This window comes from Elephas maximus, chromosome 22, assembly GCF_024166365.1.
Source record: "Elephas maximus indicus isolate mEleMax1 chromosome 22, mEleMax1 primary haplotype, whole genome shotgun sequence".
Taxonomy (NCBI): domain Eukaryota; kingdom Metazoa; phylum Chordata; class Mammalia; order Proboscidea; family Elephantidae; genus Elephas; species Elephas maximus.
In genome coordinates this window covers 12,507,589-12,532,597 of record NC_064840.1, presented here as the reverse complement: position 1 = coordinate 12,532,597, position 25,009 = coordinate 12,507,589, and the positions used below count along the sequence as shown (strand labels likewise).

At 44.5% G+C, this 25,009-nt stretch overlaps 1 long non-coding RNA gene and 1 other non-coding gene across 4 annotated transcripts in view; both read left to right on the top strand.

Moving 5' to 3' along the window:
- The window catches only part of LOC126065358 (uncharacterized), a 131,062-nt gene that overhangs the window by 3,197 nt on the left and 102,856 nt on the right, over positions 1-25,009 (top strand). The window lies entirely within an intron of this gene.
- Positions 4,660-4,766, top strand: LOC126066174 (U6 spliceosomal RNA). The gene has a single exon (XR_007515029.1). It is a non-coding gene; the product is annotated as a U6 spliceosomal RNA (small nuclear RNA).

The window sequence follows — 25,009 nt, the reverse complement described above, 5'->3', positions numbered from 1 at the left end:
CCCTATGGGGCAGTTCTGTTCTGTCCTATAGGATCACTGAGTTGAAATCGGCTCCCTGGCAACAGGTTTAGTTTTTGTTTTTTTTTTGGAGCAAACAAGGAGCCCTGGTGGTGCATTGATTAAAGCAGTTCAGCTGCTAACAGAAAGGTTGGATGTTCAAGTCCACCCAGAGCTGCTTCGGATGAAAGGACTGGTGATCTACTTCTGAAAAGTCAGCCACTGAAAACCCTATGGAGCACAGTTCTACGCTGACACACATGGGGTCGCCATGAGTTGGAATTGACTGGATGGCAATTGTTTTGTTTTGTTTTTTGGAGGGTCATTCATTCATCCATTCATCAAATAATTATTGCTGAGACATGGTCTCTGCTCTCATGTGACTTGAATTCCAGTGAAGCAAGTTTTCACGGCCATTCCCTGAAAAGTGAGACACGGCGGGAAACATGAGGTCAAGCAAAATACAGCTGGAATTTGGAGGCAGAGACGTGGGAATGAGTGCTGGCTTGGCCTACTACTGGCTGGGTGTCCTTTGGCCAGGTGGCTTAACTTTTCTGGGCCTCAATTCCTTGTAAAAGTGAAACAGGAATAATGTCTACTGGCAGGCTTGCTGAGAAGAATAAAGAACTGATACGAAGTATCTGCTCAGTCAGTCCTTCCTATCCTCTCCCGCTCTTGGAATTATGTGATGAAATTCTAACAAAGGCAGAGTTTATTTAGGTGGCTTTCTCCCCCTTCTCTGGAATGTTCTGGAAAATTGCTTCCTCACTTCAACTGCAACAATCTCCAGAAATGTAATTCAACCATTATTTACTGAGTAAGGATTTCTGGGTATGGGTTAAAAAGACTCTAAGATGAATAAGCTGAGGTGGGTCGTCTTCCAGCTAGCTGTCCTCTTTTGTGAGTCCTCCTCCTGGTCACATGCTCCCTGAGGGCAGACTCACATGGTTGTGTCAGCTACAGCTGCCATCATTTCCCTACCTCTAGTAATCCTGCCGTGATGGCACTCCCCAAATACACTCCTACCCCTTTCTACTTAGATCCGTTGTTTATACCACATCAAGACTGATGCCTTGAGACCCTCATTGTCTTCATCTTCCAGTGACTCCCACAGCTCTTATCTTGGCTTCCAGGCGCATGCCTGACCTAGCCTCTACCTCTCTCCCCAACCTCACCTTGCCCTAGTCTTCGAGATCAAGCTACATTGGCCAACTCACCATGCTCCTATCCAACTCAAGGTCTTTGCATATGCTGTTGCCTTGGAGCCCTGGTGGCACTGTGGTCAAGAGCTTGGCTGCTAACTAAAAGGTCAGCAGTTTGAATCCACCAGCCACTCCTTGGAAACCATTTGGGGCAGTTCTGCTCTGCCCTATAGGGTCCCTTAGCCCAGGGTTTCTCAACCTCAGTGCTATTGACATTTAGAGATGGATAAATCTTTGTTGTGGGGGGCTGTTCTGTGCATTGTACAATGTAGGATCCCTGGCCTCTACCCACTAGATGCTAGTAGCACCCTCTTCTCCAGTAGTAACAATCAAAAATATCTCTAGACATGGACAAGTGCCCCTGGGGGCTCGGGGGAGATAGCCCTTGGTTTCTGAATGCCATCTTCAACTTTCTCCATGGTTTCACTTCAGCATGTATATCAATGCCACTTCTTCCATCCACATAGTCTTTCCTAACCTCCCAGACTGAGTTAGGTCATCCGGTTACAGACTGTCACAGTCACTAATACCTCTTCTATTGTAACAGCTAACGCTGGTAACTCAATAACAAATTGTGTCATGAGATGTTTAGTAACTGTGTTTGCTAAGAAAATATAAGGCAAGAAGACAGCCATCTGGTTGAGTTGGTTGTATTCGCTGAACTGTTCAACAGGAGGCCTTGCAAATAGTGCCAGTTGCTGGTGCACTGACTCCAACTCATGGCGACCCCATGTGTGTCCGAGTAGAACTGCACCCCAAAAGGTTTTCAATGACTCCTTTTTTTTTTTTTCAGGAGTAGATTGCCAGGCCTTCCTTCTGAGGTGCTTCTGGGTAGGCTCGAACCTCTAACCTTTCGGTTAGCAGCTGAACGCATTAACCATTCGCACCCAGAGACTCCTTGCAAATAATAGGCAACATATAAAAGCTTTTTGTGTGATCACCTGCTACCGATCAAGGATGCCCTCAAAGTTAGTTTTAGCTAAGTTCCATCTGCTTGAAACTCCTAGGGCAATTGGGACCTTTTTAAGGACCTGTCACACCAGCCGTTCTCTGCTGTCCCCCAAGGCCCCGATGGTCTAAAGCAGAGGTTGACAAACTACAATCTATAGAGCAAATCCAGCCCACCACCTGTTTTCATCTGGCCTGTGAACAAGAAAGGTTTTTACATTCCTAAATGGTTGGGGGGGGGGGAAAGAATAATAATATTTAATGACGTGAAAATTCATGTGATTCAAATTTTAGTGTCCATAAAGTTTTATTGGAATGCAGTCACACCCATTCATTTATGTATTTGTCTAGAGCTGCTTTCACACTACAACGGCAAAGCTGAGTCGTTTAAACAGCGATCTTAAGCCCGCAAATCCAAGAATATTTATTCTCTGACCTTTTGCAGAATAAGCTGGTTGACTCCTTGCCTAAAGGTAGAGGTGGCTACTACACCCTTTTGCAAAATGGAAAACTGTAGTACAAGTCACAAGAAAGTCTGGGGCCAAGTTACTAGTACGTGGAGGAGGCACAAAAGATCGCAGACCAGGGGCCCAGTCACTTACTGATCTCTTCCCAAACCTCTCTAGACTCCCACTGCCAAAGGCATTAAATGAGGATACTATCGTTGTTGGCTGCGAGTCAGGCCCTGACTCTTGGTGACCCCACGCACGATGAAGCAAAACCCCGCCAGATCCTGTCATCCCCAGGATCGGTTGCAGATCAAACCGTTGTGATCCTAGAGTTTTCATTGGCTAATTTTCAGAAGTCGATCATCCGGCCTTTCTTCCTAGTAACATCTTAGTCTGAAAGCTCCTCTGAAACCTGTTCGGCATCATGGCAACTCGCAAACCTCCACTGACAGATGGGTGGTAGCTGTATACAAGGTGCATTGGCCAGGAATGGAACCCAGGTCTCCCACATGGAAGGTGAGAATTCCACCACTGAATCACCAATCATTAGTATCCATCAATGAAGACATTACTCATGATAAAAAGGTTGGTTTGAAACAGAAATGAGCAGCAGCATAGGAAGGTCTTTGGCACATAGTAGGTCCTCAGTAAATAGCCTTTGGTTCGCAAAATGTCACCTCACGAGGGCAGGGATCCCTGGGTCTTGGAGAAAAGATGAAGGCATTTTCGATTTAAAATGACTCAGTCCAAGGTTAAAAATAACAGACTGTGGGACTCAAAGGCAGGTGAATGGTGGCGGGTCGTGCAGAATCAAGGTACCGTAGATTTTGTTTTTGCTTCTACTCCCTATGAAATAAAAGCGGGATGACTAAAAGCTGCAAGACAAAAGCTGGGGCCTGTGTAGAGAGGCTTGTTTTGTGATTTGCTTTTCTTTAGGCTGAATGAGGGACATGTAGGTGGTTTTTATGCTTTTATAACACTTGTGGCAATTCAGTGCACACAAAAGGGCTGCAATGATTTTTCTCTCTCTCTGTCTTGTTTTCTTTCTTTCTTCCTTCCTTCTCTCCCTCCCTCCCTTTCTCCTTTTCACTCCCTCTGTCTTTCACTCTTGGTTTTTCTCCTCTTTTACTCTCAGTCTCTTTCTTCTCATCTCTTCTCTCTCTTCCTCTCCCTCACTCTCTCTCCTCCTCTCTTTCTCTCTCTCTCTCTTTTCTATTCCACATAACAGCTTTCACTTTGAGGGTCAGCTGAGGAAACTGAGGCTGAGAGAATGGAAGTGATTTGCTCCAGATTCCCCGTGGAACGCATGCCCTAATCACAAAGCTTGGTGCCTCCCCTTCTGTGTCTGTCCCACAGCAATGCCATAGAGCCCAGACTCCCTCTCCGCTTTGGCCTAAACGAGAGTCTTGTTATTTATCATTTTGAAGCCCCAGGATTTGCAAACCCCAAATCCCCACTGAAAATGGAGGCAATTACCCAGATAATTTAGGTAACCTGCAGGGCTGGGCTGTGAGTGTTTTCACATCAGTGTCTGAATTATTGGAGTAATTGTTTCCACGACTACTTCATTGTGCTGTTGAAGAGGGGCCATTCTCCCCTCCTGACAACCTCTGTTTGTTTTGTCCAGGTTGAACAAGGCCTAGTAGCTAAGGGGAGAGCAAGAACAAAACCCCAGTGAGGGAGAGGCGAGCTGGGCAAACCTTAGAGGGCCAAGCCAATTTGTGTTTGAGGTCAATAACCTTTGTGCTTCCATGAAAACCCCATCTACGGAGGCACACTCAACCCCTAGGAATCTCTGCTGATTGAAAACACTCCCAACCTACAATATAGCAAAAGTAGCTATGGCGAGGGTGCGTGCTGCTAAAAAATAAAATGGAGCAAATGAAGGAGAATTAAAAAACAACACACAACACCTGAAAACTGACAATAAAAAAACCAAACCTGTTGCCATCGAGTCCATGCTGACTCTTCGAGACCCCACGCGTTACAGAGTAGAGCTGGTCTAGAGGGCTTTCTTGGCTGGTTTTTGTTTTTCTACTGTTTTAAAAGTCACTGCCACCTGAGCTTGCTTCGGCAGTACATATACTACAATTGGAATGATACAGAGAAGATTAGTGTGGCCGCCGGTGCAAGGATGACACTTAAATCCGTGAATCCTTTCCATATGTTTAAAAAAAGACAAAAGAACAAGAAAATTCACAGCCACCTGACGAACCCAAGGGCTGGCAAAGGTGTGAAGCAATACTATCACACAGACACAGTTTATGACAGTATAAAATGGTACGATCGCGATGGAGAAAGGAGCCCTGTTTGCGTAAGTGGTTACGCACTTGGCTGCTAACTGGGAGGTTGGTGGTTTAAATCCATCCAATGGCTCTGAGGGAGGAAGACCTGGCAATTGTCTTCCCTAAAGGTCACAGCCAAGAAAACCCTGTTTGGCAGTTCTACTCTGTCACATGGGGTCGCTAGGAGTCAAAAATCAACTCTACAGCACCTAACAACAATTTTTCTAGGAGCGGATTGCCAGGCTTTTCTTCTGAGGTGCTGCTGGGTGGGTTCAAACTGCCAACCTTTCAGTTAGCAGCTGAGCGCAAACCATTTGCGCCACCCAGGGACCTCCGAACTGACAAGGAGTCTCCTGTAATTGCTTAGAAAAAGAGTGTATTTTGGAGTCTGATACTTGTGTTTTTTTCACCTCCAGCTCTTCCAAATTGCTTACGAGCTGCGTGACCAGGAAAAGGCCGAAGCTCCTTGGGGACTTTATTTCCCTCCTCTTAAAACAGGGCTGATAATGATCCTTGCTTTATAGGGTTGTTGGGAGATAATGTAGACAGAGCACAGAGCCAGGGGACTGGCACACAGTAAGCTTGATGCACGCCTGCCATTATTATTATTTATGGGGCCTGGAGTCCCATCTGCTAAAGTGAACACCATCACAGGCATACCCAGACCTACAAGGCAACAACACCAGACCTCCCAGCCCGTTACTTTCCTTGTCGGCACACCATGGTGACAGAGGCAGGCTGGTGCCCTGTGGACACCCAAACAATGGGAAATCCGTGCATTAAAGTTTTATAGACTGTAGTAGCCCAGTTCAAAAGAAACAGGCACAGAAGGGAAGCCAGCGTGTTCAATGATATCAAGGAGAACCAGGAGCCCCTGTGTGCATAAGCTTCTTGCCTCTGTTCCTGTTTATTTATTACTGCTGCTTACGCCAGGCAGAGCAGCAGGGGGCTTGGCAGGCCTACCCTTGGTCAGAGATAAGGAAATGCAAGCCCAGTAGGGCCAGACTTTCATGTCAGGCCTCAAGCAACTTCAAGGTCAGAGAACTCCAGCTTCCAATTAAAACCAGACCAATCTAACAAGCAAAGAAACAAACAAACAAGGAAAAAAAACCCAAACCCATTGCTGTTGAGTTGATTCCGACTCATAGTGACACTATAGGACAGAGTACAACTGCCCCATAGGCTTTCCAAGGAGCGCCTGGTGGATTCAATCTGCCAACCTTTTGGTTAGCAGCCTGAGCTCTTAACCACTATGCCACCAGGGTTTCCAGTAAACAAAAGCGAGTATGAAAATGTTGAGTGTGAATAAAAATATATGCAGTGACATGAAAAATGAGACAGGTGGACTGTCTCCAATTGCTCCGTGTCCATGCCAACATTCCACTCTGGACAACCATTTGAAACCAAACTGCACGTTAGATTCACCTGGGGAGCTTCAGAATGACAGAACCAGAGTTTGGGTGACAAGTCCTAGCCTCAGTATTTTTTATAAGCTCCCTGAGTGATTCTAAGGTCCTTAGGTGGTGCAGATGGTTTATACTCGAATACGACTCTGAAGGTTTACTGTTTGAACACACCCAGTGGTGCTGCAGAATAAAGGCCGGGCGGTCTGTTTCCATTAAGGTTACAGCCAAGGAAATCCTATGGAGCTCAGTTCTACCGTGTAACACGTGGGGTCTCCATGAATTGGAATCGATGGCAAGGAGTTTTGGCCAATTCCAAAGAATAGCTAAACCATTTGGGGCTAGTGATAACCCTTCAAAGTTTACGCATAGTCTCAAAAGTCAGTCATTTTTAGGTGTGGAAAAGAAAGCTTATCTTTCCACTTTTTAACTTTTTGAGTCAACTCCAAGAGGCTTCAGTTAAACCCCAGTGCTAAAATTTAGGTTATTAGGGTTCTTACCTGGGGTCTGACTTCAGTGGATCCCTGATCCCCTGGAATTATATGCAGGGTTTGCTGAAGATGCATAGATATGAGTTTTTTTTTTTTTTTTTTCTGGAGAGTAGGTCAAAGGTTTTTATCAAATTTTCCAGGTAAACGGATAGCTATGCCCTTCCCCTCCAAAGTTTAAAAGTCATCACTCCAAGGTCAAGTCAAAGGAAGCCTAGGCCAGGAAAGAGCTAAATCTCATGTCGGTAAGTCTACTACTGTCCAGCTTCCAAGTCCAACTTCCAAGTCCATGGCCTTATCTTCCTTGGTCCACCCTGTTGGTCACGCCTCCTTGAAACCCTTCCTTCCCTTGGTTCCCATGATCCACGGCTCTGGTTCCCCCCTTGCATCTCTGGTCATTTTCCTAGCCAGTGCACCTACCCATTTTTTAAGTCATGAGCCTCTTTGATATATTCATGGAGCCTGCGGGCCCTTTCTTGGATTAATGTTTTTAAATATAGAAAATGAAATACACAGAACTTCAAAGGCCACCAATTATATTGAAATACACTTCTTAAGTTATCACCGGTAACTGTGGTGGCTTGTGTGTTGCTATGATAGTGGAAGCTATGCCACCGGTATTTCAAATACCAACAGGGCCGCCCATGGTGGACAGGTTTCAGTAGAGCTTCCAGACTAAGACAGACTAGGAAGAAAGGCCTGGTGAAAATGAGCCAGCGAAAACCATATGGATCACCACAGAGCACTGTCTGATATAGTACTGGGAGATGAGCCCCAACAATGGACCGAGCATACCAACGATCATGAAGATAGAACAGGATCGGGCAGTGTTTTGTTTTGTTGTGCATGGGGTCACCATGAGTTGGAGCTGACTCAACTGCAACTAACAATAACAACAACAGCAATAATTAAACATTTTTTAACCATTTTTTTATTGTACTTTAGATGAAGGTTTACAAAACAAACTAGCTTCTCCTTTAACAACTAATATGCATATTGTTTTGTGACATTGGTTGCCAACCCCAGGACATGTCAACACTTCCCCTTCTCGACCTTGGGATCCCCATTACCAGCTTTCCTGTCCCTCCTACCTTTTTGTCCTTGCCCCTGGGCTGGTGTGCCCCCTTAGGTCTCATTCTGTTTTATGGCCCCGTCTAATCTTTGGCTGAAGGGTGAGCCTCAGGAGTGACTTCATTACTGAGCTAAAAGGGAGTTCGGGCCATACTCTCAGGTTTTCTTCAGTCTCTGTCAGACCAGTAAGTCTGGTCTTTTTTTTTTTTAATCCCTCATGGAATTTTTTTCCTTTTTTTTTTTAATTGTACTTTAGAGGAAGGTTTACAGAGTAAATTAGTTTCTCATTAAACAGGACATATCGTCGTGAGGACGGGGTCGCTATCGATTACTTCAAACGATCTGTGCCTTTCCACAATGTCTTTATTAATTATTAAGCACACAGGTGCTTGGCTACCCTGGATGCCAGAGGCCTCAGTCACCAAAAGGGTAAGAGAGAGAAAGAGAGCAAGTAAGCTTACAGCAAACAAACTCCAAAGTCCAAAGTCCAAGGTCCAAAGTCCAAGGTCCAGACACCCCTGTCACTCTTGACTACGGTGTCTACTTGGGCTCAGGAGCACTATATCAGGCCTCTGTCTCAGCGAGACTTTCATCAAGCTAGGGTCGCAGAGGGATCGACTTCCCTTCAGACTGAGTGGAGATCGGGGTGGCTTGAAGGCCAATGGCCCTTACTTCCAAACCCAGCTGGCTCTGGGACCCCGGTCGATCAACCTCTCACACAGGGAGTCCCCTAGCAGGTGAGAGGTCTCACACCGCCTCTCCACTGTCCAAAGTTGAGTCTTAGTGTCTCTTCTTTTATACATGTTGGGGCTCTCTGAGTCCTTTTGGTAGGTGTTGATAAGTACTTGTTTATGACTTAGCTGGAGCTCTTCGAGCCCGATTGGTTGATATTGATAAGTCCTTGTTTGTGACTTGGTTGGTCCCAGTTCTTCTGTTGATAAAGTTGTTTTTCTTCTCTAGGTTACATTATCTTCTTTATCTTCTTTCTTCACATGTTGTCTACGGCTTCATTTGCTTTCAGCTAGGCTGCTCTCCACACATATATTGGTTTATGACACTAGTTAACAACCCCACGATGTGTTAACACTCTCCCTTCTCGACCATGGGTTCCCTATTACCAGCTTTCCTGTCCACTCCTGCCTTCTAGTCCTTGTCCCTGGACTGGTGTGCCCCTTTTGTCTCGTTTCATTTTATGGGCCTGTCTACTCTTTGGCTGAAGTGTGAACTTTGGGAGTAACTTCATTACTGAGCTAAAAGTGTTTCTGGGGGCCATACTCTCTCCAGTCTCTGTCAGGCCAGTAAGTCCGGTCTTTTTTTGTGAGTTAGAATTTTGTTCTACATTTTTCTCCAGCTCTGTCTGGGACCCTCTATGTGATCCCTGTCAGAGCAGTCAGTGGTGGTAGCTGAGCACCACCTAGTTGTACTGGATTCAGTCTGGTGGAGGCCATGGTACATGTGGTCTATTAGTCCTTCAGACTAATCTTTCTGTTGTGTCTTTACTTTTCTTCATTCTCCCTTGCTCCCGAGGGGTGACACCAGTGGAGTATCTTAGATGTCCACTCCCAGTACCTCAGATGGCCACTCCCAGGCTTTTAAGACCCCAGACACTACTCATCAAAGTTTTCTTTATAAACCATGTTGTGCCAATTGAGCTAGATGTCCCCCAAGACCATGGTCACCACAGCCCTCAGTCCAGTAATTCAGTCCCTCAGGGAGTTTGGATCTGTCTGTGGACCTTCCATGACCTTGCCTTGGTCAAGTTGTGCTGGCTTGCCCAGTATTGTGTACTGTCTTACCCTTCATCAAAGTTACCACTTACCTACTGTCTATATAGTAATAACATACTTCTTAAGGACTCCTTACCTTGGACTTAGAGGTATCCAGGACATCCCTGAGGCGAAGGACGTGACTCAAGCTATCACAGGCTACTTTCACCATCATCTGTGCCATTTCACGCTTTAAGACAGTGGTTATTGGACAAGTTGCTGGGGGGGATTTTACCTACCCTCTGAGTGTTTCTAAAGAGAAGGATGCCCTAGTCAGAGGACTGGAGAAGCTGATTTCCTTGTCAGTTGTAGGTTTCCTCATGAATTCATAAAGTGGATTTTAGTAGATATTATCTGACTCTGGTGAGATTCTACATAGGTTTGTTGCCCACTAAAAACACAGAATCAGGGCCCTACCCAAAGCTCCTGAATCCAAATTTCTGCATAGGGGTTCTGGGGACCTGAATTTTGAACTAGTGCTTCTAGTGACTACCAAACCAGGGAACTGCAGACTTGTTTTGCCAATGAGCCAGCTGGTAAATCTTTGAGGACCACATGGTCTCTGTGGCAAGTATACAACTCAGCTGTTATAGTACAAAAGCCCAAAACCTATAGCCATCCCATTGATTCCGACTCATAATGAGCCTATAGGATAAGAACTACCCCGTAGGGTTTCCAGGGCTGCGATCTTTATAGAAGCAGACTGCCACATCTTTTTCCTGTGGGGTGGCTGGCGAGTTCGAACTGCTGACCTTTCGATTAGCAACCAAGCTGCTTAACTACTGTGCTCAACTACCCCTTGACCATGCCTTTAAAACCCATTGCCGTCGAGTTGATTCCAACTCATAGCGACCCTATAGGGCAGAGTAGAACTGCCCCATAGGGTTTCCAAGAGTTTGTAGAAGCAGACATCCTTCTCTTGCGGAGTGGCTAGTGGGTTCGAACCACCTTTAGGCTAGTAGACAAGTGCTTAACCACAGTACCATCAGGGCTTCTCAATACAAAAGGAGCCATATGTATTTCTGGGTGCTGGGGGCCCTTGTCATAGAATATCATTCATGACCTCTTCAACGACCCTGTGTATAGTGGTCTTGTTTTATAGCGATCTTATAGGACAGAGTAGAACTGCCCCGTAGGGTTTCCAAGGAGCAGCTGGTTGATTCGAACTGCCAACCTTTGGTTAGCAGCCTAGCTCTTTAACCATGGCGCCATCAGGGCCTGTTTTATAGGGAAGAAGAAAGAAATCTTGAAGTGATAGATTGATTGTCCAGACTCACACAGGTAAGATATGAGTTAAAATTCTAGGGTCACACTACTACAAGAAACTAAAAGAGACCTATGTAAATGGAAAAAAACATCCCACGCTCATAGGTTGGAGGGCTTAACATTGTGAAAATGTCAAAGCAGTCTATAAACTATAATCCAATCCCAATCCAAAACCCAACAACATTCTTTAATGAAATAGAGAAACTAATCTCCAATTCCTATGGAAAGGAAAGAGGCCTTACATAGCTAAAGCAACATTGAAGAAGAGCTAAGTAGGAGGGCTCACTCTTCCTGATCTCAGAACTTACTATACAGCCACAGTAATCAAAATAGCCTGGTATTGGTACAATGACGGACACATAGACCAATGGACGAGAATTGAGAACCCAGATGGAAATCCATCGGACAGCTGATCTTTGGCAAAGGGTTGAAGTCCATTCAATGAGGAAGAGACAGTCTCTTAAACATTCCAGGGTCATCGGTCTGTTCTCCATCCCTGTACGTCACCATTAAAGCACTCAGCTGCTAAACAAAAGGTCGGTGGTTTGAACTCACCAGCTGCTCCATGGGAGAAAGATGTGGCAGTCGGCTTCCATAAATATTTACAGCCTTGGAAACCCTATGGGTCGCTATGAGTTGGAATTGACTCAACAACAGTGGGTTTTTTTTTTTTTTTTTTTTTCCCCTTTTGGTTTTTGGCTGTTACAGCAGAGCTGGATCCCCTAATTTTTCTTCATCCATCCGGTGGGATATTTTGCAGCCATAAAAAGGAATGAAGTTCTGACTCATGCCATTACCTCGATGAAACTTGAAAACGGTATGCTGAATGAAATCAGTCAGACACAAAAGCACAAATATTGTATGACTACTTGAAATTCAATATATGAAATATTAAAACAAGTGCGTGAATATTCACTTACAGGAAATATCTAGAACAGGCAAATGCATAAATACCAAAATCTATTAGTAGCCACCAGGGGCAGGTGGGCGGGGGAATAGCCGGTATTGGTTAAGGGACACTGAGTTTCTGTTAAGGGTGAGGAAAAAATTTGGAAACGGATAGCGGTGATGGTTGTATAGCATGGCAAACATTATTAACGTCACTGAATTGTACATGTGAAAATAGTTGAAATGGCAAATGTTTTGTTATATATGGTTCACCAGAGTAAAAATTTATTTAAAAGGTAAAATGCAATGGAAAGCACTGGGCTTAAGAAACCTGATGTTGTATATTAGAAGCTGTATCTGAATTTACCCCGTGTTGAGTGTTGGGACTTCAGTTTATGACTCTTTTCCTTGGTCCTCTGTTTTCACCACTGTGAAATGGGTGAGCAGGACCTGTGGTCTGCGAGGTTCTTGGCAACAGGAGCACCGTAGGATGCAAGGTAAAGTGTCTTATCCATGTCTGATAGCTTTCTGGTAGATTCTTCATGTTAGGCAGCTGGGTGGTGCAAACAGTTAAGTGTTCGGCTACTAACCAAAAGGTTGGAAGTTCGAACCCACACAGAGGCACCTCGGAAGACAGGCCTGGCGATCTGCTTCCAAAAAGGTCCCAGACTTGAAAATGCTATAGAGCACAGTTCTACTTTGCACACATGGGGTCGCCATGAGTCAGAATCAACTTGATGGCAACTGTAGGCCCTTCTGGGCTCCACTGTTTAAATGGCTGGAGACCATGAAACCTGTGAGGGGGAAAAAGAAAGAAAGGCCCACCTTTATAGCCACAGAACCCCTTAACCACCGTCTGCTCTTTCCTCTCAGCTTTAAAAAACACACCCCAGTTCTGTTTCCTTTCTGTGGCAGTGTTCATTTTATGAGCTCAGAAGATACTCAAAACGTCCCCTCCCTTGTCAGGAACTCCAGCCTCTGCTTTGTTGTTGAATGTCCGCGTCAGAGCCCAGAGATGGGGATGTCTTTGGCAGGAGGTTTAATGAGTTTTCCGTCTTTGGGATGATGGGTGCTTCCTTGAATCTACACCCTCTCTCTCCCAGGCTTGGACCCTGTGCTGTGCCGCCAGGCAGGCCTGAGAACAATCCGTCCTTTCTGGGGCTGACATCAGTTAATGAGAGTGGGGCGGAAGTGCCCGAAAGCAGGGGTGGGGGGCAGATCCTGCTGACACTGGGGAGGCCGTGAAGGCTGCCATCACAATGTCAGTGCTTCCAATAAGAGCCTTGTTTTTGTTCCCTTTTCTGAGGGTCAGAGGGAGAGCTGGCTGGGCGGAAGTGGGGTAAGAATACCACGCCATTGTCCACCCCAGGGAGGCTCAAGTGGGCCCCCTGTCAGGCCCCAGAGGAGACCCTTGACAACTACTTCAGACAGACCCCTGAGTCTTTAGGCGAGTGGGAAGTGGGAAAGGGGCCGAGCGCACTCCAGCTCCTGAGGGTCTAAGGCGCGATGTTTTGACTGAGAACTGAGAAGAATCCACATTGCTTATTCTTTTTAAATAATGTCAACTTTGTTTTTGGAGGGGCCTCCACCCCCTTTACAATCTCAATGCGTTGAAGCTTTGAGGCTGATAACAAAAACCCAAGAGAGTGGCCTCTGAAGGTATTCCCATGTGTGTCAGAGTAGAGCTTCTCCAAAGCCAGGCCTGTCTTCTGAGCTACCTCTGGGTGGACTTGAACCACCAACCTTTCGGTTAGTAACCTAGCACTCAACTGTTTGAGCCACGCAGGGATTCCAAGTCACTGGTATTAAGAATAAATTCAGTTTTGGAACAGAACCGGCTTAGTGTGCTTGCTACCCAAGAGAAGACTCTTAGATAGCACAGACTATATTTTTCAGGGGGCCGTGGCAGCCACAGATATCCCCCCGCAAGCTAGTCTAACAGCATGAGGGAGACAGTTGTTGAGGGAAGCAGCCTAGAGCATGAATTCTCAATGGGGGTGAAAATTAGTTTGAGGGGAGGCAAAAAAAGCCTCACTTTTGATGTATAAAGTACAGATATACATACATACACAGATTTAAGCGTATCTGTGATATTAAAATTTTATGGTGTGGGGTTAGTAGAGAAAAAAAAAAAAACCTAAAAGGATTTTAAAAAACCCGTTGCTATTGAGTCAATTCCAACTCATGACGACCCCAAGTATGTCAGAGTAGAACTGTGCTCCATAGGGTTTTCAGTGACTGGTTTTTTCAAAGTAGATCTCCAGGTCTTTCTTCCGAGGCGCCTCTGAGCGGACTGGAACACCCAACCTCACAGCTAGCAGTGAGTGTGCTAAACATTTATGCCCCTGTAAGGTCTCCTAAAAAAGGCTCTTTAGGGGCTGTGATAGTGAAAAAAAGGGGAGAAACACTGGTCTGGAGTTTACAGATCATGGAACCAGGAGGTCTATATTCAAAGTGCAGCTTTGCAGCTCTCTAGCTGTGTGTCCTTGGGCCCGTTACTTAACTTCCCTGAGCTTGGTTTTTTCACACATAAAATGGAGATTATGATAGAACCATCTCTACCCCAGAGGGCTGTGGTATGGATTTAAAGCTCTAGAACATCTAAAGTGGTTAGAAGACCCTTCATCTGGCATGTCACAACGAAACTCATTGTCATCCAGTTGATTCTGACTCCTAGCTACTCTATAGGACAGAGTAGAACTGCCCCATGGGGTTTCCATGGCTGTAAAGCTTTATTAAAGCCAACTGCCACATCTTTCTCCTGTGGAGCTGCTGGTGGGTGCAAACCACTGAGCTTTCAGATAGCAGTCAAGCACTTAACCATTGCACCACCAGGTCTCCTTATCTGGCATGTAGCAAGCATTAAGCCACCTTTATTAGGAACCCTGGTGACAAAATGATTAGGTGCTCAGCTAACCAAAAGTTTGGTGCTTTGGGCCTACCGAGAAGCTCCATGGAGGAAAAGCCTGGCAATCTGCTCCTATAAAGATTACAGCCAAGAAAATCCTATGGGACAGTTCTACTCTGTCACATGGAGTCCCTATGAGTCAGAATTGACTCAATGGTTCCTAAAAACAACAATTATTTTTATTATCAGGAATGCCGAGAATCAGCTTTCTCACCTTCTTTCTTCTGGGGTTTGCTGGCTGTATCACAAGTGGTTACCTCAAAGCTCAGTCCTCCCATCTTAACTAAGAGACGCAATTGTCGGACAGCTGGTTAATTCAGTTCTTAATATCAGGTGTGCCGAGCTCCAGGGACTCAGACAAAGAACACAGTGCCTGCCTCCCAGGGGCACACAGGCTACCTTTCTGATCTATCAAATTTCTTTTGTGCCTATTAACAACGAGGCTATGGAAAGGCCAGGCCTAGAACGTACAGTTCTGTCTGCTACCAATTTACCATTATTATTATTGCCATTATCATCATGCTTGGAAATCATGTCATGAGTCCAGCCCACATTCTGGCAAAGCTCTTGGGCCACTTTGAGTTGTAATGAGGATTTAACACAAATTTAACCTTCCCTTTTACTGGGGCCAACCATGTGCCATGTCCTTTGGAAATGTTCTCATTTAAACATGACCACTTTCCTGTTGGGTAAAAGGTGTAACCCCCATTTCACAGGCCAGGAAATGGGCTTGGAGAATTTATATGACATCCCCAAGGTCACACAGCTAGTCACAGTCCATGAGATTTGAGCCCAGATTCCAAAGCTGTCTACACAATGTTATCTTCAGTAAACCCGTTGCCCTCGGGTTGATTCTGACTCATAGTGACCCTACGGACAGAGTAGAACTGCCCCATAGATTTTCCAAGGAGTGTCTGGTGGATTCGAACTGCTGTTCTTTTGGTTAGCAGCCAAACTCTTAATCACTGTGCCATCAGGGCTTCTTTTAATTTAAGTAAGATAATAAAAATAACTTTTATTAACTACAGGGAGCTACTATCTATAGTATATAAATACTCTGCTAAACACTAATGAGCATCGTGGTATTGAATTATCACACCACCACCAGTCACCATCCAGTTGACCCTGTCTCATGGAGCCCCTATGTGTGTCAGAATAGAACTGTGCTCCACAGGGTTTTCAATGGTTGATTTTTTGAAAGTATATTGCCAGGCCTTTTTTCCTAGGTGCCTCTGGGTGAACTCAAACTGCCAGCCTTTTCTTTAGCAGCCAAGTGGGTTAACCACTTGCATCACCTAGGGACTCCTAATGATCACGACAGCCCTTTTATTCCCTTTTTTCAGATGGAGAAACTGAGGCTCAGATCAGTTAAAGTCCTTTGCCTATGATCACTCAACAGGGAAGTGGGAGAGATGGGGCTTGAAGTCAGGCCTAACCCTAGAGTGCCTACGTCTAACCACTTCGTTATCTTCTATTCCATTGTTCATTCATTCATTCACTTTTCATTCAAATGAATCTGTACTGACAATTTAAGACTCTGTGATTGCTGAGGTCTCTCCCTACAGCTGCTTCTCCAAGGATTTTCTGTCTTGATTCGTCATAGCCCCTACCCAGATCCCCACACTCAGAGATAAGGTGAGAAAGTGAAAATCCTGCTGCAATAATCAGATGAAGTAAAGGCTGTGAAAATGCTGTCTCCTCTCCCCCGGGTCTTCTCTCCTCCACACCAGGCCTGGAAAACAAATGTTCCAGTTCTGTGAACTGGGACAAAACACATCACCTCCCTGGGTCTCCATTCCCTCATCAGCTAAAGCAGGGTTAATAATACTGATCCCAAAGGGTTATCGTGAAGACAAAAGGAAATGACTTACGAAAAACAGTCATGAGAAAATGAGCACATGGGAGGGTCCTTCCCTGGGAACAGAGAGCCACTTCTATTGACATTGCTTGGACCTTGAGCAGGGTCAGCTGAAGAGTGGAGGGGCCTCAGATGCGGCTTCCAGGCTCTTGGGAAGCCCATTTGTCTCTCATCCTCTAACCATCACTGAATATGGGGACCATTTTGGGAAGAGCCCCACACAGCTGCAGCACGTATAAATAAAGTTCGCTCCCCCTGAAGTCAAATGTCACTCACTCGCTCACTCATCCATTCATTCACTCACTTGTCCATCTGTTCACTCATTCTTCCATTTACTCACTTGTTCACTCACTCACTCATTAATTTACCTACTCTTCCATTCATTCACACATTCATTAATTCACTTGTTCTTTCATTCACTCCTCACATATTCACTCATTAATTCACTCATCCTTCACTCACGCACTTGTTCACTCACTCATTCATTCACTCATTCATTAATCCACCCTCTCTTCCATTCATTCACTCCTCACACTCATTCATTTATTTATTCTCATCCATTCATTCACTCACTCTCCACTCACTCATGCATTCACTCACATATTCACTCATTCCTTAATTTACACAGTCTTCCATTCATTCACCCCTCACACTCATTCACTTACTCATTCTTCCCTCACTCATTCACTAACTTATGCATTCACTCATTCATTAACTCACTCACTTTCCCCTTCATTCACTCAGTATTTCCTCACTCACTCAATCATGCATTCACTTACTCATTTGTTAATTAATTTGGTCTTTCATTCATTCACTTCTCACATTCATTCATTCATTCATCCATCCACTTTTCCTGCCTCATTCATTCATTCACTCACTTGCTTACTTATTGACTCATTCATTCATTCACTCACCCATTTAGTTATTCACTCACCCATTCACTAGCTCACTCACTCACTCGTATGTTCTCTCACTCACTCATTCTATAATATTTAATAAACTGCTCTTTGTCATCTTACACATCACAAAGGCTTGCTTGGGACTTCAGGTGTGAGTAAGACCATCAAACACATTGTTGGGGGTGGTGCAGAGGAGGAAGGAAAGACCCACTCAAGTACAAAACGCATAGAGATATACAGATTGTGAGAGTGCTATGAAGAACATAAACAGGTTGATGCAGTGCCAGGGCCCCCCAGTTTAGCCAGAGCTGCCAGGATGGCCTCTACCAAAAAGCCAAACTCATTGCCATGAGTCGATTCCAACTCATAGCGACCCTATAGGTGAGAGCAGAACTGCCCCATAGAGTTTCCAAGAAGCGCCTGGTGGATTCAAACTGCCGACCTCTAGGAGGCGACATTTGAGGGAAAATCTAGAAGAAGCAGACAGCCAGGGGAAAAGCCCAAATCAAACTCTCAGTAGCTTTGCTACTGCTGTCGTTAAAATGCAATAGTCTTTTAGGAATACAGACCTGACATATTTTATTTTTAATGAAGATACTATTGTTTTATAACTGATTTTTTTTCTTAACTGTATATTAAAGATATTTTTTTATGTCCAAATCCACCACCCCTCCACTCCCCTTCCCTTCCTCCCTGCCCCCGCCCCAATCATTTTAATGCTTGCAAAGTCTGGTAAAATATTACATTTTCTGATGAGATCACCATTACATCTATGCAAATAGACTTCCAATTTGCAATTTTTGCCCTTCAAACTTTTGTACATTTACTTAACAGACCCATGTCAGGGACCCCCCAGGGTGAATTCCAGAATGTGGATGGCCAGGAGGCAAGATAAGCATATTTGAAGATTTGTGATACGTTTCCCCAAACTGACCTTCACAAATTCACACCATGCCAACCTTGAAAAAGAATGTCCAAAGAGACCTTTCTCCTTACCTTCCCTTTTTCCTACTTGTTAGGGCTATTGATTTCTTGTTTTTGTGAGAACAGCCAGGCGCCACTGGGCTGGGGAATCCTAGCCTAGGTAGGAAGACTCCTAGTTGACACTGAAATGCAACTACCTCTGTTTGAAAACAAGAGTGGAATGGCTTTTCAACCAGACTGGGGACAAGAAGACCAGAGTCTTAAAAAAACAAAGACAGAAGACTGCTGGAGCCAATAGCCTCTTCTGGAGCCCACTCCACCAAAGATCTACTAATTTATTCATTTGCTGCCTCCTGCCTTCAGGAATTTCAAAAGAGAAGACAAATATTTGTTTATCCATTCTTCTTGTCTCCAGAGATCTCAAAGCACTTCAGGATCTAGGGACCTGAGGAATGGATTCAATGACATGCTTCAAACTCCACCCAAGCAAGAGGTGTTTTAGAGGGAAGAATGGGCAAGAAATGGACTTAGGGGATAAAGGCCTTTCCAAAAAATGGGAACGGATTCAAATAGTATGAAGTCTCCTATGTGTATCACCCAGTTTCAACAACTATCCTAATTTTGGAAAAGGATCTTTTTGGATCTTTCAGGTCTCCAGCATTCTACTTTTGGGGCCCTCAACCCACATCTTAAAATGCACCCACATTACATAATAAACGCAATTTTTACGTAATGAAAATAACTGTGCTGCTGGCTGGTTTAACATGAAGTTAACATTTTGTCCACATTTAAGCATTTGTTTTAATTTGGAGTCCCTGGATGGGGCAAACGGTTAACATATTCGGTCGCTATTCGGAAGGTTGGAGGTTGGTGTCCACCCAAAGAAAAGCCTGGCGATCTACTTCCGAAAAAGCAGTGGCTGAAAACCCTGTGGAGCACAGTTCTCCCCTGGCACACATGGGGTGGCCCTGAGTCAGAATAGAGTTGATGGCAACTGGTTTTTAATTTTAATTTGGCAAGCCCCTCCTCCCTCCCCCTGCCTTGGGTCATCTTAAGAAAAGGGCCTATAGCACCTTGTAGTTAGACAGGCCCTATTTTAGGTATGCCCAAAAGAAACCTGGATCACCAAAAAGAGCAAATTCTGCTACTTGAAAACCTCCCATGACTCCATCAGGTCAAGGTAGCCTGGAGAAGGAACTGTCAAGGTTTCAGCCCGAACTTTCCCAACTCATGAAAAAAAGAAGAAATCAAAGAAGAGAGACTTTTTTTTTCTTTTTAATTTTGTTCATATATTTTGAGCACTCCCTCTGTGCCAGGCATTGTGCTAGGTCCTTGACTTAATCATTTTATAAATGGGGATGACAACTGGAGCACATCGTAGTATGGTTTTAAGAATAAGATGAGACCCTCTGTGTAGACTGCTGAGCCCAGTGTTGGCCCAGAAAACACACTCGGTAACTACTGTGAGTCACCATAAAGTCTGCTCTGACTCACGGCGACCTTAAGTACAATAGAAAGCAAAGCTACCGGTCCTGTACCATCTTCATGATCATTGGTGTGTTTGAGTCCATTGCTGGCGCCACTGTGCATTTTGAGTGACTTCCAACCTAGGTGGCTCACCTTCCAGCACTGTATCAGACAATATTCTGTTGTGATTCATTGGGTTTTCACTGGCTAAATTTTGTCTGTCCTCTTCTGAGTCTAGAAGCTTTGCTGAAACCTGTCCACCATGGGTGACCCTGCTGGGCTTTGAAATAGTGGTGGCATGACCTCCAGCACCATAGCAACACACAAGCCATGAGAGTGGGACAAACTGACAGATGGGTGGTCGCGCTAAGTGTTAGCAGGTATTATTACTCTTCCTCTTGTTTTTGCTGCCTGTGCTATGAATTCAATGTGATTCTCATTACTCTGGAGTCCTGGTGGCACCGTGGTTAAGAGCTATGGCGAGCTACAGATGCTAACCAAAAGGCTGGCAGTTCAAATCCACCAGCTGCTCCTTGGAAACCCTATGGGGCAATTCTACTCTATCCTATAGGATCGCTATGAGTAGGAATCGATTCCATGGCAATGGGTTTCATTTTGGGTTCCCATTACTTATGTTCACAGGGAAATGCAGGCTCAGAGTGTTTAAGTAACTCATCCAGTACCTGCTGGAGTCTGAATTCAAACTCTGATCTTAACTGCTAGATAATATCTACCCATGTAGTCAAAATCCCCCGGGGACTCAGAATTTTGGCTCCACTGCTTACGATAAGCCTGTCATTCATTCCTCCTTCCCTGAGCTTTAGTTCTTTTGTTAAACAAAGATAATAGTAAAAGCCACTGACAGGCGGCCACAGGTAACCTGTGAATAAAAACCTGTATAATCAGTAGTGTCTCCTCTGGACGTTAGTTATTATTCTCTCTCTATTGCTGTTTTCACAAACGAAGACCAGAAATAGATTAGAGGAGGGGTGAACCAGGGAAGTGGTAATGTTCGAATGTTATTAAAAGTTGCTGTCGAGTCGATTCTGACTCAAGGTGATGCCGTGTGTTTCAGAGTAGGACTGTGCTCTGTGGAGTTTTCAACGGTGGATTTTTTTTTAAGTAGATCGCCAGGGCCTTCTTCCAAGGCACCTCTGGGTGGACTCTAACCTCCAACCTTTCAGTTAGCAGCAGAGCACATTAACTGCCTGTAGCACCCAAGGACTCTATCTACCTACCTACCTACCTAAATCAAAAAACCAAACCCTTTGTTACATTCTGACTTATAGGGACCCTATAGGACAGAGTAGAACTGCCCCATTAGTGTGTTCAAGGTTGTAATCTTTTTTTTTTTAATTATAATTTAGATGAAGGTTTACAGAGCATTTCAGTTTCTCATTAAACAACTATTGCACATATTGTTTTGTGACGCTGGTTGTCAACCCCACGACATGTCAATTCTCTCTCCATCTCGACCTTGGGTTCTCGAACACCAGCTTTTCTGTCCCCTCCTGCCTTCTAGTCCTTGCCCCTGGGCTGGTGTGCCCATTTAGTCTTGTTTTGTTTTATGGGCCTGTCTGATATTTGCCTGAAGGGTGAACTTCAGGAGTGACTTCAGTATTGAGTTAAAAGAGTCTCCGGGGGCCATACTCTCGGGGTTTCTCCAGTCTCTGTGAGGCCAGTAAGCCTGGTCTTTTTTTGTGAGTTAGAATTTTGTTCTACATTTTTCTCCAGCTCTGTCCAGGACCCTCTATTGTGATCTCTGTCAGGGCTGTCGGTGGTGGTAGCCGGGCACCGTCTAGTTGTGCTGGACTCGGTCTGGTGGAGGCTGTGGTAGTTGTGGTCCATTAGTCCTTTAGACTAATCTTTCCCTCGTGTCTTTGGTTTTCTTCATTCTCCCTTGCTCCAGATAGGGTGATACCAGTAGATGTATCTGAGATGGCTACCCACAAGCTTTTAAGGCCCCAGACACTACTCACCAGAGTGTAGAACATATTCTTTAGAAACTATGTTATGCCAGTTGAGCTAGATGTTCCCTGAGATCATGGTCCCCACAGCCCTCAGCCCAGTAATTCAGTCCCTCAGGGAGTTTGGATGTGTGTATGGAGCTTCTAGGACCTTGCCTTGGACAAGTTATGCCAGCTTCCTCAGTATTGTGTACTGTCTTACCCTTCCCCAAAGTTACCACTTATCTATTGTCTAGTGTTTTTCCCTCCCCACCCCCACCCCCATAGTCATCAAAGATTATTTCTTTCTGCGTGTAAACCTTTTTGTGAGTTTTTATAGTAGTGGTCTCATACAATATTTGTCCTTTTGTGATTCACTTATTTCACTCAGTGTACTGCCCTCCAGATTCATCAATGTTGTGAGATGTTTTGCAGATTCATCGTTGTTCTTTGCTGTTGTGTAGTACTCCATTGTGTGTGTGTACCACAGTATATCTGTTCTTCTGTTGATGGACATCTGGGTTGTTTCCATCTTTTTGCTGTTGTGAACAATGCTGTGATGAACATGGGTGTGTCTACTGGTGTGACGACTCTTGTTTCTCTAGGATATATTCCTAGGCGTGGGATTGCTGGATCGTATTGTATTTCTATTTCTAGCTTTTTAAGGAAGTGCCATATCATTTTCCAAAATGGTTGCACCATTTTACATTCCCACCAGCAGTGCATAACGTTTCCAATCTCCCTGTAGCCTCTCCAATATTTGTTATTTTGTTTTTTTGATTCACGCCAGTAATGTCAGGGTGAGATGGTATCTCATTGTAGTTTTGATTTACGTTTCTCTGATGGCTAGTGACCTTGAGCATTTCCTCGTGTGTCCATTAGCTGCAAAGGTAGAATCTTTACAGAAGCAGACTGCCACATCTTTCTCCCACAGGGCGGCTCGTGTCTTCGAATCGCCGACCTTTCTGTTAGCAGCTGAGTGCTTAACACACATACACACACACGCACACATATAATTAAATAGCCTTCTATTTATAGATAAATATTATATGTATTTGTATATATTTAAATATTAATATTATTTGCAGTATATCCATCAATTTTATTTCTTTATTTTGGAGGGGATTTTTGAAGGTCTGACCCAGTCTATAGTTCTTTTGTAAAAATATTTTATTGTGTTTTAGGTGAAAGTTTGCATGGCAAATTAGGTTTCCATTTAACAAATTTTATATAAATTGTTTGGTGACATTGGTTACAATTTTCACAATGAGTCAGCATTCTCATTATTTCCATTCTGTTTGTCCTATTTCTATTGACTTAGCTTCCCTTTGCCTTCTCATCTTTGCTTTTCGGTAAAGGTTGTCTGTGTGGTCTCTTCTAGTTGATCGCTTAAGTGAGTACATTACTCGAGGGTGATATTGTTTATTTTATAAGCCAATCTATTATTTGGCTGAAAGGTGACCTCCAGGAGTTCCACTTTATTTCTTGAAAAAACCATTTCATAACAACAAAGACAGACATTCCATTGGATTGCATACAGTTCCCCCAATAAGTTGGGGTTCACTTTTCCACTTTCTATTCCTGGCCACATGTTAAGGAATTTGACCAGAATCATTTTGCTAGAGTAGGTAAGATTTTGAAATCTACTTACTATTTTTATTGTTATTACTTATACAAGTGTGTTTTCCATTTTGGTAGACAGGTTTCACATCCATCGTTTTCATTATTATGCATTAGTCTACTCCGTTATAACTCAAGGTGCAGGTTGTTGTGAGAATCGAATTCATGAAAGAGATGAGCCTGGAACAGTGTTTGGCACATAGTGTTCGATACATGTTAACATTGTTTTCATTTCATCCTCACAGCAAGTTTATGAGGTAGGTGTTATTATTATTACTCCTATTTTATAGATGGAAACCCTGGTGGCATAGTGGTTAAGTGCTACAGCTGCTAACCAAGAGGTCGGCAGCTCAAATCCACCAGGTGTTCCTTGGAAGGAAACCCTGGTGGCGTAGTGGTTAAGTGCCACGGCTGCTAACCAAAGGGTTGGCAGTTCGAATCCGCCAGGTGCTCCTTGGACTCTCTATGGGGCAGTTCTACTCTGTCCTATAGGGTTGCTATAAATCAGAATCGACTCAACGGCACTGGGTTTGGGTTTGGTTTTGGCTCCTTGGAAGCTCTATGGAGGCAGTTCTACTCTGTCCTATAGGGTCGCTATGAGTCGGAATTGACTTGATGGCAGTGAGTGGGTATTTTATAAAGGAGCCCTGGTGGTGCAAATGGTTAAATGCTTGGCTAATAACTGAAGTACTGGCCGTTTGAACCTACCCACAGGCTCCAAAGGAAAAAGACCTGATGATCCACTTCTGTGAAGATTATAGCCTAGGAAACACTATGGGGCAATTTCTACTCCAACACGTGGGATTGCTATGAGTAGAAAATCAACTTGACGGCACCCAACAACAACATTTTATAGATGAGGAAAGTAAGGCACAGAGAGGCTAGGAGACTTCTCCTGGGTCACACAGCTAGTAAGGAGGGACGCCCAAGAAAATCATTGAGTTCATAATTTCTGAACTCCTGGATCGGCCATCTGACCAGAGTCCACCTCCCACCTCAGGGCGAGACTTCTGACAGCAAAAAGAAGGTGGCCTTTGTTGTGCTAATCCCATTTGTATGCCTGGAGATCAGAGGGGATACTGGGTTTATTTGTGTAGTCCGGACTCTAACAGTGCTCAGTGGGCATCTGGAGGTTACAGAGATCAGCTATTTAATTTTATTGCTGGGTTTAGAGTATTGCCCCCCAAGGTCAAGACTTTCCTCCTGTCCTGACAGTTTACTGACCTCAGGTGGCACATTTAACCTCTCAGCTAGAATCTCAGTTTCTTCATCTCTAAAATGGGATTCTATTCCCAGAGGGGGCTGCTCTGGCGTTAGCAGGATGAAACCTGAGCTGGACCCCTGTCCCCTTCCCTCCATCCATCCAGCATCCCCCCAATCCAAATTCCTATTCCAGGAACTCCCTTCCTGCTTCCCATGTCTTTCCCTCCCTCCTCTGCTTAATCCCTTACCATCGAGTTGATTCCGACTCACAGTGACCCTATAGGACAGAATAGAACTGCCCCATAGGGTTTCCAAGGCTGTAAATCTTCATGGAAGCAGATGGGCACATCTCTCTCCCAGGAGCGACTGGTGGGTTCGAACCACTAACCTTTTGGTTAGCAGCTGAGCGCTTAACCACCAC